The sequence below is a fragment of the Schistocerca cancellata genome, chromosome 5 (assembly GCF_023864275.1).
Source record: "Schistocerca cancellata isolate TAMUIC-IGC-003103 chromosome 5, iqSchCanc2.1, whole genome shotgun sequence".
Classification (NCBI taxonomy): domain Eukaryota; kingdom Metazoa; phylum Arthropoda; class Insecta; order Orthoptera; family Acrididae; genus Schistocerca; species Schistocerca cancellata.
The window spans coordinates 765,374,846-765,393,080 of NC_064630.1; positions in this window are offsets into that span (position 1 = coordinate 765,374,846).

The window sequence follows — 18,235 nt, forward strand, 5'->3', positions numbered from 1 at the left end:
GTACTAACTCGTTTTTTCCTCACAGCAGGTAAACTTGCGTGTCTTTGCAACGTTACAGTCCCATTGAGTACATTTTTGGAGAAAGGGACATCAGTTGCACCACAGGGCGGGAGGAGGGTGCAGAGCATGATACATTTTCTTTCTTCGGTAAGCATTTTTTTGTGTTTGATACTTTTGGAATTTTGGTTTTTCATGTTGATTTTAGAATGACCTTTTTCATGTTGAAATGTACTAACTCGTTTTTACTCACAGCAGGTCAACTTGCGTATGGTTGCAACATTACGGTCCCATTGAGTACATTTTTGGAGAAAGGGACATCAGTTTCACCACAGGTCAGGAGGAGGGTGCGGAGTACGATACATTTTCTTTCTTCGGTAAGCATTTTTTTGTGTTTGATACTTTTTGAATTTTGGTTTCTCATGTTGATTTTAAAATGACCTTTTTCATGTTTGAAATATACTAACTCGTTCTTTCCTCACAGCAGGTTTAATTGTGTGTCTTTGCAACTTTACAGTCCCATTGAGTACATTTTTTAGAAAGGGACATCAGTTGCACCACAGGGCGGGAGGAGGGTGCAGAGCACGATACATTTTCTTTCTTCGGTAAGCATTTTTTTGTGTTTGATACTTTTGGAATTTTGGTTTTTCATGTTGATTTTAAAATTACCTTTTTCATGTTTGAAATGTACTAACTCGTTTTTTCCTCACAGCAGGTCAACTTGTGTGTGGTTGCGACATTACGGTCCCATAGAGTACATTTTTGGAGAAAGGGACATCAGTTGCCCCACAGGGCGGAAGGGGGGTGCAGAGCACAATTCATTTTCTTTCTTCGGTACGCATTTTTTGTGTTTGATACTTTTGGGATTTTGGTTTTTCATGTTGATTTTAAAATAACCTTTTTCATGTTTGAAATGTACTAACTCGTTTTTTACTCACAGCAGGTCAACTTGTGTATGGTTGCAACATTACTGTCCCATTGAGTATATTTGTGGAGAAAGAGACATCAGATGCACCACAGGGCAGGAGGAGAGTGCGGAGTACGATACATTTTCTTTCTTCGGTAAGCATTTTTTTGTGTTTGATACTTTTTGAATTTTGGTTTCTCATGTTGATTTTAAAATGACCTTTTTCATGTTTGAAATGTACTAACTCGTTTTTTCCACACAGCAGGTCAACTTGCGTGTCGTTGCAACGTTACAGTCCCATTGAGTACATTTTTGGAGAAAGGGACATCAGTTGCAGCACAGGGCGGGAGGGGGGTGCAGAGCATGATACATTTTCTTTCTTCGGTAAGCATTTCTTTGTGTTTGATACTTTTGGAATTTTGATTTTTCATGTTGATTTTAAAATGACCTTTTTCATGTTTATAATGTACTAACTCGTTTTTTCCTCACAGCGGGTCAACTTGTGTGTGGTTGCAACATTACGGTCTGACTGAGTACATTTTTGGAGAAAGGGACATCAGTTGCACCACAGGGCAGGAGGAGGGTGCGGAGCACGATACATTTTCTTTCCTCGGTAAGCATTTTTTTGTGTTTGATACTTTTGGAATTTTGGTTTCTCACATTGATTTTAAAATGACCTTTTTCATGTTTGAAATGTACTAACTCGTTTTTTCCTCACAGCAGGTCAACTTGTGTGTGGTTGCGACATTACGGTCCCATTGAGTACATTTTTGGAGAAAGGGACATCAGTTACACCACAGGGCGGAAGGAGTGTGCAGAGCACAATTGATTTTCTTTCTTCGGTAAGCATTTTTTTGTGTTTATACTTTTGGAATTTTGGTTTCTCATGTTGATTTTAAAATGACCTTTTTCGTGTTTGAAATGTACTAACTCGTTTTTTCCACACAGCAGGTCAACTTGTGTGTGGTTGCAACAATACACTCCCATTGAGTACATTTTTGGAGAAAGGGACATCAGTTGCACCACAGGGCGGGAGGAGGGTGCAGAGCACGATACATTTTCTTTCTTCGGTAAGCATTTTTTTGTGTTTGATACTTTTGGAATTTTGGTTTTTCATGTTGATTTTAAAATGACCTTTTTCATGTTTGACATGTACTAACTCGTTTTTTCCTCGCAGCATTCCAACTTGTTTGTGGTTGCAACATTACGCTCCCATTGAGTACATTATTAGAGAAAGGGACATCAGTTGCACCACAGGGCGGGAGGAGGGTGCAAAGCACGATACTTTTTCTTTCTTCGGTAAGCATTTTTTTGTGTTTGATACTTTTGGAATTTTGGTTTTTCATGTTGATTTTAAAAAGACTTTTTCATGTTTGAAATGTACTAACTCGTTTTTTCCTGAGAGCAGGTCAACTTGTGTGTTTTTTGCAACATTGCTGTCCCATTGAGTACATTTTTGGAGAAAAGGACTTCAGTTGCACCACAGGGCGGGAGGGGGGTGCAGAGCACGATACAATTTCATTCTTCGGTAAGCATTTTTTTGTGTTTGATACTTTTGGGATTTAGGTTTTTGATGCTGATTTAAAAATGACCTTTTTCATGTTTGAAATGTATAACTCGTTTTTTCCTGACAGCAGGTCAACTTGTGTGTGGTTGCAACATTACGGTCCCATTGAGTACATTTTTGGAGAAAGGGACATCAGATGCACCACAGGGCAGGAGGAGAGTGCGGAGTACGATACATTTTCTTTCTTCGGTAAGCATTTTTTTGTGTTTGATACTTTTTGAATTTTGGTTTCTCATGTTGATTTTAAAATGACCTTTTTCATGTTTGAAATGTACTAACTCGATTTTTCGACACAGCAGGTCAACTTGCGTGTCGTTGCAACGTTACCGTCCCATTGAGTACATTATTAGAGAAAGGGACATCAGTTGCACCACAGGGCAGGAGGAGGGTGCAGAGCACGATACATTTTCTTTCTTCGGTAAGCATTTTTTTGTGTTTGATACTTTTGGAATTTTGGTTTTTCATGTTGATTTTAAAATGACCTTTTTCATGTTTGACATGTACTAACTCGTTTTTTCCTGACAGCAGGTCAACTTGTGTGTGGTTGCGACATTACGGTCCCATTGAGTACATTTTTGGAGAAAGGGACGTGAGTTGCACCACAGGGTGGGAGGAGGGTGCAGAGCACGATACATACCTTTTCTTTGGTAATCATTTGCTTGTAATTTATACTTTTGGAATTTTGTTTTTTCATGTTGATTTTAAAATGACCTTTTTCATGTTTGAAATGTACTAACTCGTTTTTTCCTCACAGCAGGTCAACTTGTGTGTGGTTGCAACATTACGGTCCCACTGAGTACATTTTTGGAGAAAGGGACATCAGTTGCACCATAGCGCGGGTGGAGGGTGCAGAGCACGATACATTTTCTTTCTTCGGTAAGCATTTCTTTGTGTTTGATACTTTTGGAATTTTGGTTTCTCATGTTGATTTTAAAATGACCTTTTTCATGTTTGAAATGTACTAACTCGTTTTTTCCACACAGCAGGTCAACTTGTGTGTGGTTGCAACATGACACTCCCATTGAGTACATTTTTGGAGAAAGGGACATCAGTTGCACCACAGGGCGGGAGGAGGGTGCAGAGCACGATACATTTTCTTTCTTAGGTAAGCATTTTTTTGTGTTTGATACTTTTGGAATTCTGGTTTCTCATGTTGATTTTAAAATGACCTATTTCATGTTTGACATGTACTAACTCGTTTTTTCCTCGAAGCATTCCAACTTGTTTGTGGTTGCAACATTACGGTCCCATTGAGTACATTATTAGAGAAAGGGACATCAGTTGCACCACAGGGTGGGAGGAGGGTGCAAAGCACGATACTTTTTCTTTCTTCGGTAAGCATTTTTTTGTGTTTGATACTTTTGGAATTTTGGTTTTTCATGTTGATTTTAAAATGACCTTTTTCATGTTTGAATTGTACTAACTCGTTTTTTCCTGAGAGCAGGTCAACTTGTGTGTTTTTTGCAACATTACGGTCCCATTGAGTACATTTTTTGAGAAAGGGACATCAGTTGCAGCACAGGGCAAGAGGGGGGTGCAGAGCATGATATATTTTCTTTCTCCGGTAAGCATTTTTTTGTGTTTGATACTTTTGGGATTTTGGTTTTTCAAGTTGATTTTAAAATGACCTTTTTCATGTTTGACATGTACTAACTCGTTTTTTACTCACAGCAGGTCAACTTGTGTATGGTTGCAACATTACGGTCCCATTGAGTACATTTTTGGAGAAAGGGACATCAGTTTCACCACAGGTCAGGAGGAGGGAACGGAGTACGATACATTTTCTTTCTTCGGTAAGCATTTTTTTGTGGTTGATACTTTTGGAATTTTGGTTTTTCATGTTTATTTTAAAATGACCTTTTTCATGTTTGAAATGTACTAACTTGTCTTTTCCACACAGCAGGTCAACTTGAGTGTGGTTGCAACATTATGGTCCCATTGAGTACATTTCTGGAGAAAGGGACATCAGATGCACCAGAGGGCAGTAGGAGGGTGCGGAGTACGATACATTTTCTTTCTTCGGTAAGCATTTTTTTGTGTTTGATACTTTTGGAATTTTGGTTTCTCATGTTGATTTTAAAATGACCATTTTTATGTTTGAAATGTACTAACTCGTTTTTTCCTCACAGCAGGTAAACTTGCGTGTCTTTGCAACGTTACAGTCCCATTGAGTACATTTTTGGAGAAAGGGACATCAGTTGCACCACAGGGCGGGAGGAGGGTGCAGAGCACGATACATTTTCTTTCTTCGGTAAGCATTTTTTTGTGTTTGATACTTTTGGAATTTTGGTTTTTCATGTTGATTTTAAAATGACCTTTTTCATGTTTGAAATGTACTAACTCGTTTTTTCCTCACAGCAGGTCAACTTGTGTGTGGTTGCAACATTACGGTCCCATTGAGTACATTATTGCAGAAAGGGACATCAGTTGCACCACAGGGCGGGAGGAGGGTGCAGAGCACTATACATTTTCTTTCTTCGGTAAGCACTTTTTTGTGTTTGATACTTTTGGAATTTTGGTTTTTCATGTTGATTTTAAAATGACCTTTTTCATGTTTGAAATGTACTAACTCGTTTTTTCCTCACAGCAGGTCAACTTGTGTGTGGTTGCAACATTACGGTCCCATTGAGTACATTTTTGGAGAAAGGGACATCAGATGCACCACAGGGCAGGAGGAGAGTGCGGAGTACGATACATTTTCTTTCTTCGGTAAGCATTTTTTTGTGTTTGATACTTTTTGAATTTTGGTTTCTCATGTTGATTTTAATATGACCTTTTTCATGTTTGAAATGTACTACCTCGTTCTTTCGGCCACAGCAGGTCAACTTGCGTGTCGTTGCAATGTTACCGTCCCATTGAGTACATTTTTGGAGAAAGGGACATCAGTTGCACCACAGGGCGGGAGGAGGGTGCGGAGAATGATACATTTTCTTTCTTCGGTAAGCATTTTTTTGTGTTTGATACTTTTGGAATTTTGGTTTTTCATGTTGATTTTAAAATGACCTTTTTCATGTTTATAATGTACTAACTCGTTTTTTCCTCACAGCGGGTCAACTTGTGTGTGGTTGTGACATTACGGTCACATTGAGTACATTTTTGGAGAAAGGGACATCAGCTGCACCACAGGGCGGAAGGAGGGTGCAGAGCACAATTCATTTTCTTTCTTCGGTAAGGATTTTTTTTTGTTTGATACTTTTGGGATTTTGGTTTTTCATGTTGATTTTAAAATGACCTTTTTCATGTTTGACATGTACTAACTCGTTTTTTCCTGACAGCAGGTCAACTTGTGTGTGGTTGCGACATTACGGTCCCATTGAGTACATTTTTGGAGAAAGAGACGTGAGTTGCACCACAGGGTGGGAGGAGGGTGCAGAGCACGATACATTCCTTTTCTTTGGTAATCATTTGCTTGTATTTTATACTTTTGGAATTTTGTTTTTTTCATGTTGATTTTAAAATGACCTTTTTCATGTTTGAAATGTACTAACTCGTTTTTTCCTCACAGCAGGTCAACTTGTGTGTGGTTGCAACATTACGGTCCCATTGAGTACATTATTGCAGAAAGGGACATCAGTTGCACCACAGGGCGGGAGGAGGGTGCAGAGCAAGATACATTTTCTTTCTTCGGTAAGCATTTTTTTGTGTTTGATACTTTTGGAATTTTGGTTTCTCATGTTGATTTTAAAATGACCTTTTTCATGTTTGAAATGTACTAACTCGTTTTTTCCACACAGCAGGTCAACTTGTGTGTGGTTGCAACATTACACTCCCATTGAGTACATTTTTGGAGAAAGGGACATCAGTTGCACCACAGGGCGGCTGGAGGGTGCAGAGCACGATACATTTTCTTTCTTCGGTAAGCATGTTTTTGTGTTTGATACTTTTGGAATTTTGGTTTTTCATGTTGATTTTAAAATGACCTTTTTCATGTTTGACATGTACTAACTCGTTTTTTCCTTGAAGCATTCCAACTTGTTTGTGGTTGCAACATTACGGTCCCATTGAGTGCATTATTAGAGAAAGGGACATCAGTTGCACCACAGGGCGGGAGGAGGGTGCAAAGCACGATACTTTTTCTTTCTTCGGTAAGCATTTTTTTGTGTTTGATTCTTTTGGAATTTTGGTTTTTGATGTTGATTTTAAAAAGACCTTTTTCATGTTTGAAATGTACTAACTCGTTTTTTCCCGACAGCAGGTCAACTTGTGTGTTTTTTGCAACATTACGGTCCCATTGAGTACATTTTTTGAGAAAGGGACATCGGTTGCAGCACAGGGCGGGGGGGGGTGCAGAGCATGATACATTTTCTTTCTCCGGTAAGCATTTTTTTGTGTTTGATACTTTTGGGATTTTGGTTTTTCAAGTTGATTTTAAAATGACCTTTTTCATGTTTGACATGTACTAACTCGTTTTTTACTCACAGCAGGTCAACTTGTGTATGGTTGCAACATTACGGTCCCATTGAGTACATTTTTGGAGAAAGGGACATCAGTTTCACCACAGGTCAGGAGGAGGGAACGGAGTACGATACATTTTCTTTCTTCGGTAAGCATTTTTTTGTGTTTGATACTTTTGGGATTTTGGTTTTTCAAGTTGATTTTAAAATGACCTTTTTCATGTTTGACATGTACTAACTCGTTTTTTACTCACAGCAGGTCAACTTGTGTATGGTTGCAACATTACGGTCCCATTGAGTACATTTTTGGAGAAAGGGATATCAGATGCACCACAGGGCAGTAGGAGGGTGCGGAGTACGATACATTTTCTTTCTTCGGTAAGCATTTTTTTGTTTGATACTTTTGGAATTTTGGTTTCTCATGTTAATTTTAAAATGACCTTTTTCATGTTTGAAATGTACTAACTCGTTTTTTCCTCACAGCAGGTAAACTTGCGTGTCTTTGCAACGTTACAGTCCCATTGAGTACATTTTTGGAGAAAGGGACATCAGTTGCACCACAGGGCGGGAGGAGGGTGCAGAGCACGATACATTTTCTTTCTTCGGTAAGCATTTATTTGTGTTTGATACTTTTGGAATTTTGGTTTTTCATGTTGATTTTAAAATGACCTTTTTCATGTTTGAAATGTACTAACTCGTTTTTTCCTCACAACAGGTCAACTTGTGTGTGGTTGCAACATTACGGTCCCATTGAGTACATTATTGCAGAAAGGGACATCAGTTGCACCACAGGGCGGGAGGAGGGTGCAGAGCAAGATACATTTTCTTTCTTCGGTAAGCATTTTTTTGTGTTTGATACTTTTGGAATTTTGGTTTTTCATGTTGATTTTAAAATGACCTTTTTCATGTTTGAAATGTACTAACTCGTTTTTTCCTCACAGCAGGTCAACTTGTGTGTGGTTGCAACATTACGGTCCCATTGAGTACATTTTTGGAGAAAGGGACATCAGTTGCATCACAGGGCGGGAGGGGGGTGCAGAGCACGATACATTTTCTTTCTTCGGTAAGCATTTTTATGTGTTTGATACTATTGGGATTTTGGTTTTTCATGTTGATTTTAAAATGACCTTTTTCATGTTGAAATGTACTAACTCGTTTTTTACTCACAGCAGGTCAACTTGCGTATGGTTGCAACATTACGGTCCCATTGAGTACATTTTTGGAGAAAGGGACATCTGTTGCACCAAAGGGTGGGAGGAGGGTGCAGAGCACGATACATTTTCTTTCTTCGGTAAGCATTTTTTTGTGTTTGATACTTCTGGGATTTTGGTTTTTCATGTTGATTTTAAATGACCTTTTTCATGTTTGACATGTACTAACTCGTTTTTTACTCGCAGCAGGTCAACTAGTGTATGGTTGCAACTTTACGGTCCCATTGAGTACATTTTTGGAGAAAGGGACATCAGTTTCACCACAGGTCAGCAGGAGGGTGCGGAGTATGATACATTTTCTTTCTTCGGTAAGCATTTTTTTGTGTTTGATACTTTTTGAATTTTGGTTTCTCACGTTGATTTTAAAATGACCTTTTTCATGTTTGAAATGTACTAACTCGTTCTTTCCTCACAGCAGGTTTACTTGCGTGTCGTTGCAACTTTACAGTCCCATTGAGTACATTTTTGGAGAAAGGGACATCAGATGCACCAAAGGGCGGGAGGAGGGTGCAGAGCACGATACATTTTCTTTCTTCGGTAAGCATTTTTTTGTGTTTGATACTTCTGGGATTTTGGTTTTTCATGTTGATTTTAAAATGACCTTTTTCATGTTTGACATGTACTAACTCGTTTTTTACTCACAGCAGGTCAACTTGTGTATGGTTGCAACATTACGGTACCATTGAGTACATTTTTGGAGAAAGGGACATCAGTTTCACCACCGGTCAAGAGGAGGGTGCGGAGTACGATACATTTTCTTTCTTCGGTAAGCATTTTTTGTGTTTGATACTTTTGTAATTTTGGTTTTTCATAATGATATTAAAATGACCTTTTTCATGTTTGAAATGTACTAACTCGTTTTTTCCTCACAGCAGGTCAACTTGTGTGTGGTTGCGACATTACGGTCCCATTGAGTACATTTTTGGAGAAAGGGACATCAGTTGCACCACAGGGCGGAAGGAGGGTGCAGTGAACAATTCATTTTCTTTCTTCGGTAAGCATTTTTTTGTGTTCGATACTTTTGGGATTTTGGTTTTTCATGTTGATTTTAAAATAACCTTTTTCATGTTTGAAATGTATTAACTCATTTTTTACTCACAGCAGGTCAACTTGTGTATGGTTGCAACATTACTGTCCCATTGAGTACATTTTTGGAGAAAAGGACTTCAGTTGCACCACAGGGCGGGAGGGGGGTGCAGAGCACGATACATTTTCATTCTTCGGTAAGCATTTTTTTGTGTTTGATACTTTTGGGATTTATGTTTTTCATGCTGATTTAAAAATGACCTTTTTCATGTTTGAAATGTACTAACTCGTTTTTTCCTCACAGCAGGTCAACTTGTGTGTGGTTGCAACATTACGTTCCCATTGAGTACATTTTTGGAGAAAGGGACATCAGATGCACCACAGGGCAGGAGGAGAGTGCCGAGTACGATACATTTTCTTTCTTCGGTAAGCATTTTTTTGTGTTTGATACTTTTTGAATTTTGGTTTCTCATGTTGATTTTAAAATGACCTTTTTCATGTTTGAAATGTACTAACTCGTTTTTTCCACACAGCAGGTCAACTTGCGTGTCGTTGCAACGTTACAGTCCCATTGAGTTCATTTTTGGAGAAAGGGACATCAGTTGCACCACAGGGCGGGAGGAGGGTGCAGAGCACGATACATTTTCTTTCTTCGGTAAGCATTTCTTTGTGTTTGATACTTTTGGAATTTTGGTTTTTCATGTCGATTTTAAAATGACCTTTTTCATGTTTATAATATACTAACTCGTTTTTTCCTGACAGCAGGTCAACTTGTGTGTGGTTGCGACATTACGTTCCCATTGAGTACATTTTTGGAAAAAGGGACGTGAGTTGCATCACAGGGTGGGAGGAGGGTGCAGAGCACGATACATTCCTTTTCTTTGGTAATCATTTGCTTGTATTTTATACTTTTGGAATTTTGTTTTTTCATGTTGATTTTAAAATGACCTTTTTCATGTTTGAAATGTACTAACTCGTTTTTTCCTCACAGCAGGTCAACTTGTGTGTGGTTGCAACATTACGGTCCCACTGAGTACATTTTTGGAGAAAGGGACATCAGTTGCACCACAGGGCAGGAGGAGGGTGCGGAGCACGATACATTCTCTTTCTTCGGTAAGCATTTTTTTGTGTTTGATACCTTTGGAATTTTGGTTCCTCACATTCATTTTAAAATGACCTTTTTCATGTTTGAAATGTACTAACTCGTTTTTTCCACACAGCAGGTCAACTTGTGTGTGGTTGCAACATTACGGTCCCATTGAGTACATTTTTGGAGAAAGGGACATCAGTTGCACCACAGGGCAGGAGGAGGGTGCAGAGCACGATACATTTTCTTTCTACGGTAAGCATTTTTTTGTGTTTGATACTTTTGGAATTTTGGTTTTTCATGTTGATTTTAAAATGACTTTTTCATGTTTATAATGTACTAACTCGTTTTTTCCTCACAGCAGGTCAACTTGTGTGTGGTTGCGACATTACGGTCCCATTGAGTACATTTTTGGAGAAAGGGACATCAGTTACACCACAGGGCGGAAGGAGTGTGCAGAGCACAATTCATTTTCTTTCTTCGGTAAGCATTTTTTTTGTGTTTGATACTTTTGGGATTTTGGTTTTTCATGTTGATTTTAAAATGACCTTTTTCATGTTTGAAATGTACTAACTCGTTTTTTCCACACAGCAGGTCAACTTGTGTGTCGTTGCAACATTACACTCCCATTGAGTACATTTTTGGAGAAAGGGACATCAGTTGCACCACAGGGCGGGAGGAGGGTGCAAAGCACGATACATTTTCTTTCTTCAGTAAGCATTTTTTTGTGTTTGATACTTTTGGAATATTGGTTTTTCATGTTGATTTTAAAATGACCTTTTTAATGTTGAAATGTACTAACTCGTTTTTTCCTCACAGCAGGTCAACTTGTGTGTGGTTGCAACATTACGGTCCCATTGAGTACATTTTTGGAGAAAGGGACATCAGTTGCACCACAGGGCAGGAGGAGGGTTTGCAGTATGATTCATTTTCTTTCTTTGGTAAGCATATTTTTGTGTTTGATACTTTTGGAATTTTGGTTTTTCATGTTGATTTTAAAATGACCTTGAGCATGTTTGAAATGTACTAACTCGTTTTTTCCTCTCAGCAGGTCAACTTGTGTGTGGCTGCAACATTACTGTCCCATTGAGTACATTTTTGGAGAAAGGGACATCAGTTGCACCACAGGGCGGGAGGGGGGTGCACAGCACGATACATTTTCTTTCTTCGAGAAGCATTTTTTTGTGTTTGATACTTTTGGAATTTTGGTTTTTCATGTTGATTTTAAAATGACCTTTTTCATGTTGAAATGTACTAACTCGTTTTTTCCTCGCAGCATTTCAACTTGTGTGTGGTTGCAACATTACGTTCCCATTGAGTACATTTTTGGAGAAAGGGACATCAGATGCACCACAGGGCAGGAGGAGAGTGGGGAGTACGATACATTTTCTTTCTTCGGTAAGCATTTTTTTGTGTTTGATACTTTTTGAATTTTGGTTTCTCATGTTGATTTTAAAATGACCTTTTTCATGTTTGAAATGTACTAACTCGTTTTTTCCACACAGCTGGTCAACTTGCGTGTCGTTGCAACGTTACAGTCCCATTGAGTACATTTTTGGAGAAAGGGACATCAGTTGCACCACAGGGCGGGAGGAGGGTGCAGAGCACGATACATTTTCTTTCTTCGGTAAGCATTTCTTTGTGTTTGATACTTTTGGAATTTTGGTTTTTCATGTTGATTTTAAAATGACCTTTTTCATGTTTATAATATACTAACTCGTTTTTTCCTGACAGCAGGTCAACTTGTGTGTGGTTGCGACATTACGTTCCCATTGAGTACATTTTTGGAAAAAGGGACGTGAGTTGCATCACAGGGTGGGAGGAGGGTGCAGAGCACGATACATTCCTTTTCTTTGGTAATCATTTGCTTGTATTTTATACTTTTGGAATTTTGTTTTTTCATGTTGATTTTAAAATGACCTTTTTCATGTTTGAAATGTACTAACTCGTTTTTTCCTCACAGCAGGTCAACTTGTGTGTGGTTGCAACATTACGGTCCCACTGAGTACATTTTTGGAGAAAGGGACATCAGTTGCACCACAGGGCAGGAGGAGGGTGCGGAGCACGATACATTCTCTTTCTTCGGTAAGCATTTTTTTGTGTTTGATACCTTTGGAATTTTGGTTCCTCACATTCATTTTAAAATGACCTTTTTCATGTTTGAAATGTACTAACTCGTTTTTTCCACACAGCAGGTCAACTTGTGTGTGGTTGCAACATTACGGTCCCATTGAGTACATTTTTGGAGAAAGGGACATCAGTTGCACCACAGGGCAGGAGGAGGGTGCAGAGCACGATACATTTTCTTTCTACGGTAAGCATTTTTTTGTGTTTGATACTTTTGGAATTTTGGTTTTTCATGTTGATTTTAAAATGACCTTTTTCATGTTTGAAATGTACTAACTCGTTTTTTCCACACAGCAGGTCAACTTGTGTGTGTTTGCAACATTACGGTCCCATTGAGTACATTTTTGGAGAAAGGGACATCAGTTGCACCACAGGGTGGGAGGAAGGTGCAAAGCACGATACATTTTCTTTCTTCGGTAAGCATTTTTTTGTGTTTGTTACTTTTGGAATTTTGGTTTTTCATGTTGATTTTAAAATGACTTTTTCATGTTTATAATGTACTAACTCGTTTTTTCCTCACAGCAGGTCAACTTGTGTGTGGTTGCGACATTACGGTCCCATTGAGTACATTTTTGGAGAAAGGGACATCAGTTACACCACAGGGCGGAAGGAGTGTGCAGAGCACAATTCATTTTCTTTCTTCGGTAAGCATTTTTTTTGTGTTTGATACTTTTGGGATTTTGGTTTTTCATGTTGATTTTAAAATGACCTTTTTCATGTTTGAAATGTACTAACTCGTTTTTTCCACACAGCAGGTCAACTTGCGTGTCGTTGCAACGTTACAGTCCCACTGAGTACATTTTTGGAGAAAGGGACATCAGTTGCACCACAGGGCAGGAGGAGGGTGCGGAGCACGATACATTCTCTTTCTTCGGTAAGCATTTTTTTGTGTTTGATACCTTTGGAATTTTGGTTCCTCACATTCATTTTAAAATGACCTTTTTCATGTTTGAAATGTACTAACTCGTTTTTTCCACACAGCAGGTCAACTTGTGTGTGGTTGCAACATTACGGTCCCATTGAGTACATTTTTGGAGAAAGGGACATCAGTTGCACCACAGGGCAGGAGGAGGGTGCAGAGCACGATACATTTTCTTTCTACGGTAAGCATTTTTTTGTGTTTGATACTTTTGGAATTTTGGTTTTTCATGTTGATTTTAAAATGACCTTTTTCATGTTTGAAATGTACTAACTCGTTTTTTCCACACAGCAGGTCAACTTGTGTGTGTTTGCAACATTACGGTCCCATTGAGTACATTTTTGGAGAAAGGGACATCAGTTGCACCACAGGGTGGGAGGAAGGTGCAAAGCACGATACATTTTCTTTCTTCGGTAAGCATTTTTTTGTGTTTGTTACTTTTGGAATTTTGGTTTTTCATGTTGATTTTAAAATGACTTTTTCATGTTTATAATGTACTAACTCGTTTTTTCCTCACAGCAGGTCAACTTGTGTGTGGTTGCGACATTACGGTCCCATTGAGTACATTTTTGGAGAAAGGGACATCAGTTACACCACAGGGCGGAAGGAGTGTGCAGAGCACAATTCATTTTCTTTCTTCGGTAAGCATTTTTTTTGTGTTTGATACTTTTGGGATTTTGGTTTTTCATGTTGATTTTAAAATGACCTTTTTCATGTTTGAAATGTACTAACTCGTTCTTTCCTCACAGCAGGTTTACTTGCGTGTCGTTGCAACTTTACAGTCCCATTGAGTACATTTTTGGAGAAAGGGACATCAGTTGCACCAAAGGGCGGGAGGAGGGTGCAGAGCACGATACATTTTCTTTCTTCGGTAAGCATTTTTTTGTGTTTGATACTTCTGGGATTTTGGTTTTTCATGTTGATTTTAAAATGACCTTTTTCATGTTTGACATGTACTAACTCGTTTTTTACTCACAGCAGGTCAACTTGTGTATGGTTGCAACATTACGGTACCATTGAGTACATTTTTGGAGAAAGGGACATCAGTTTCACCACCGGTCAAGAGGAGGGTGCGGAGTACGATACATTTTCTTTCTTCGGTAAGCATTTTTTTGTGTTTGATACTTTTGTAATTTTGGTTTTTCATAATGATATTAAAATGACCTTTTTCATGTTTGAAATGTACTAACTCGTTTTTTCCTCACAGCAGGTCAACTTGTGTGTGGTTGCGACATTACGGTCCCATTGAGTACATTTTTGGAGAAAGGGACATCAGTTGCACCACAGGGCGGAAGGAGGGTGCAGTGAACAATTCATTTTCTTTCTTCGGTAAGCATTTTTTTGTGTTCGATACTTTTGGGATTTTGGTTTTTCATGTTGATTTTAAAATAACCTTTTTCATGTTTGAAATGTATTAACTCATTTTTTACTCACAGCAGGTCAACTTGTGTATGGTTGCAACATTACTGTCCCATTGAGTACATTTTTGGAGAAAAGGACTTCAGTTGCACCACAGGGCGGGAGGGGGGTGCAGAGCACGATACATTTTCATTCTTCGGTAAGCATTTTTTTGTGTTTGATACTTTTGGGATTTATGTTTTTCATGCTGATTTAAAAATGACCTTTTTCATGTTTGAAATGTACTAACTCGTTTTTTCCTCACAGCAGGTCAACTTGTGTGTGGTTGCAACATTACGTTCCCATTGAGTACATTTTTGGAGAAAGGGACATCAGATGCACCACAGGGCAGGAGGAGAGTGCCGAGTACGATACATTTTCTTTCTTCGGTAAGCATTTTTTTGTGTTTGATACTTTTTGAATTTTGGTTTCTCATGTTGATTTTAAAATGACCTTTTTCATGTTTGAAATGTACTAACTCGTTTTTTCCACACAGCAGGTCAACTTGCGTGTCGTTGCAACGTTACAGTCCCATTGAGTTCATTTTTGGAGAAAGGGACATCAGTTGCACCACAGGGCGGGAGGAGGGTGCAGAGCACGATACATTTTCTTTCTTCGGTAAGCATTTCTTTGTGTTTGATACTTTTGGAATTTTGGTTTTTCATGTCGATTTTAAAATGACCTTTTTCATGTTTATAATATACTAACTCGTTTTTTCCTGACAGCAGGTCAACTTGTGTGTGGTTGCGACATTACGTTCCCATTGAGTACATTTTTGGAAAAAGGGACGTGAGTTGCATCACAGGGTGGGAGGAGGGTGCAGAGCACGATACATTCCTTTTCTTTGGTAATCATTTGCTTGTATTTTATACTTTTGGAATTTTGTTTTTTCATGTTGATTTTAAAATGACCTTTTTCATGTTTGAAATGTACTAACTCGTTTTTTCCTCACAGCAGGTCAACTTGTGTGTGGTTGCAACATTACGGTCCCACTGAGTACATTTTTGGAGAAAGGGACATCAGTTGCACCACAGGGCAGGAGGAGGGTGCGGAGCACGATACATTCTCTTTCTTCGGTAAGCATTTTTTTGTGTTTGATACCTTTGGAATTTTGGTTCCTCACATTCATTTTAAAATGACCTTTTTCATGTTTGAAATGTACTAACTCGTTTTTTCCACACAGCAGGTCAACTTGTGTGTGGTTGCAACATTACGGTCCCATTGAGTACATTTTTGGAGAAAGGGACATCAGTTGCACCACAGGGCAGGAGGAGGGTGCAGAGCACGATACATTTTCTTTCTACGGTAAGCATTTTTTTGTGTTTGATACTTTTGGAATTTTGGTTTTTCATGTTGATTTTAAAATGACTTTTTCATGTTTATAATGTACTAACTCGTTTTTTCCTCACAGCAGGTCAACTTGTGTGTGGTTGCGACATTACGGTCCCATTGAGTACATTTTTGGAGAAAGGGACATCAGTTACACCACAGGGCGGAAGGAGTGTGCAGAGCACAATTCATTTTCTTTCTTCGGTAAGCATTTTTTTTGTGTTTGATACTTTTGGGATTTTGGTTTTTCATGTTGATTTTAAAATGACCTTTTTCATGTTTGAAATGTACTAACTCGTTTTTTCCACACAGCAGGTCAACTTGTGTGTCGTTGCAACATTACACTCCCATTGAGTACATTTTTGGAGAAAGGGACATCAGTTGCACCACAGGGCGGGAGGAGGGTGCAAAGCACGATACATTTTCTTTCTTCAGTAAGCATTTTTTTGTGTTTGATACTTTTGGAATATTGGTTTTTCATGTTGATTTTAAAATGACCTTTTTAATGTTGAAATGTACTAACTCGTTTTTTCCTCACAGCAGGTCAACTTGTGTGTGGTTGCAACATTACGGTCCCATTGAGTACATTTTTGGAGAAAGGGACATCAGTTGCACCACAGGGCAGGAGGAGGGTTTGCAGTATGATTCATTTTCTTTCTTTGGTAAGCATATTTTTGTGTTTGATACTTTTGGAATTTTGGTTTTTCATGTTGATTTTAAAATGACCTTGAGCATGTTTGAAATGTACTAACTCGTTTTTTCCTCTCAGCAGGTCAACTTGTGTGTGGCTGCAACATTACTGTCCCATTGAGTACATTTTTGGAGAAAGGGACATCAGTTGCACCACAGGGCGGGAGGGGGGTGCACAGCACGATACATTTTCTTTCTTCGAGAAGCATTTTTTTGTGTTTGATACTTTTGGAATTTTGGTTTTTCATGTTGATTTTAAAATGACCTTTTTCATGTTGAAATGTACTAACTCGTTTTTTCCACACAGCAGGTCAACTTGTGTGTGGTTGCAACATTACGGTCCCATTGAGTACATTTTTGGAGAAAGGGACATCAGTTGCACCACAGGGCAGGAGGAGAGTGGGGAGTACGATACATTTTCTTTCTTCGGTAAGCATTTTTTTGTGTTTGATACTTTTTGAATTTTGGTTTCTCATGTTGATTTTAAAATGACCTTTTTCATGTTTGAAATGTACTAACTCGTTTTTTCCACACAGCTGGTCAACTTGCGTGTCGTTGCAACGTTACAGTCCCATTGAGTACATTTTTGGAGAAAGGGACGTCAGTTGCACCACAGGGCGGGAGGAGGGTGCAGAGCACGATACATTTTCTTTCTTCGGTAAGCATTTCTTTGTGTTTGATACTTTTGGAATTTTGGTTTTTCATGTTGATTTTAAAATGACCTTTTTCATGTTTATAATATACTAACTCGTTTTTTCCTGACAGCAGGTCAACTTGTGTGTGGTTGCGACATTACGTTCCCATTGAGTACATTTTTGGAAAAAGGGACGTGAGTTGCATCACAGGGTGGGAGGAGGGTGCAGAGCACGATACATTCCTTTTCTTTGGTAATCATTTGCTTGTATTTTATACTTTTGGAATTTTGTTTTTTCATGTTGATTTTAAAATGACCTTTTTCATGTTTGAAATGTACTAACTCGTTTTTTCCTCACAGCAGGTCAACTTGTGTGTGGTTGCAACATTACGGTCCCACTGAGTACATTTTTGGAGAAAGGGACATCAGTTGCACCACAGGGCAGGAGGAGGGTGCGGAGCACGATACATTCTCTTTCTTCGGTAAGCATTTTTTTGTGTTTGATACCTTTGGAATTTTGGTTCCTCACATTCATTTTAAAATGACCTTTTTCATGTTTGAAATGTACTAACTCGTTTTTTCCACACAGCAGGTCAACTTGTGTGTGGTTGCAACATTACGGTCCCATTGAGTACATTTTTGGAGAAAGGGACATCAGTTGCACCACAGGGCAGGAGGAGGGTGCAGAGCACGATACATTTTCTTTCTACGGTAAGCATTTTTTTGTGTTTGATACTTTTGGAATTTTGGTTTTTCATGTTGATTTTAAAATGACCTTTTTCATGTTTGAAATGTACTAACTCGTTTTTTCCACACAGCAGGTCAACTTGTGTGTGTTTGCAACATTACGGTCCCATTGAGTACATTTTTGGAGAAAGGGACATCAGTTGCACCACAGGGTGGGAGGAAGGTGCAAAGCACGATACATTTTCTTTCTTCGGTAAGCATT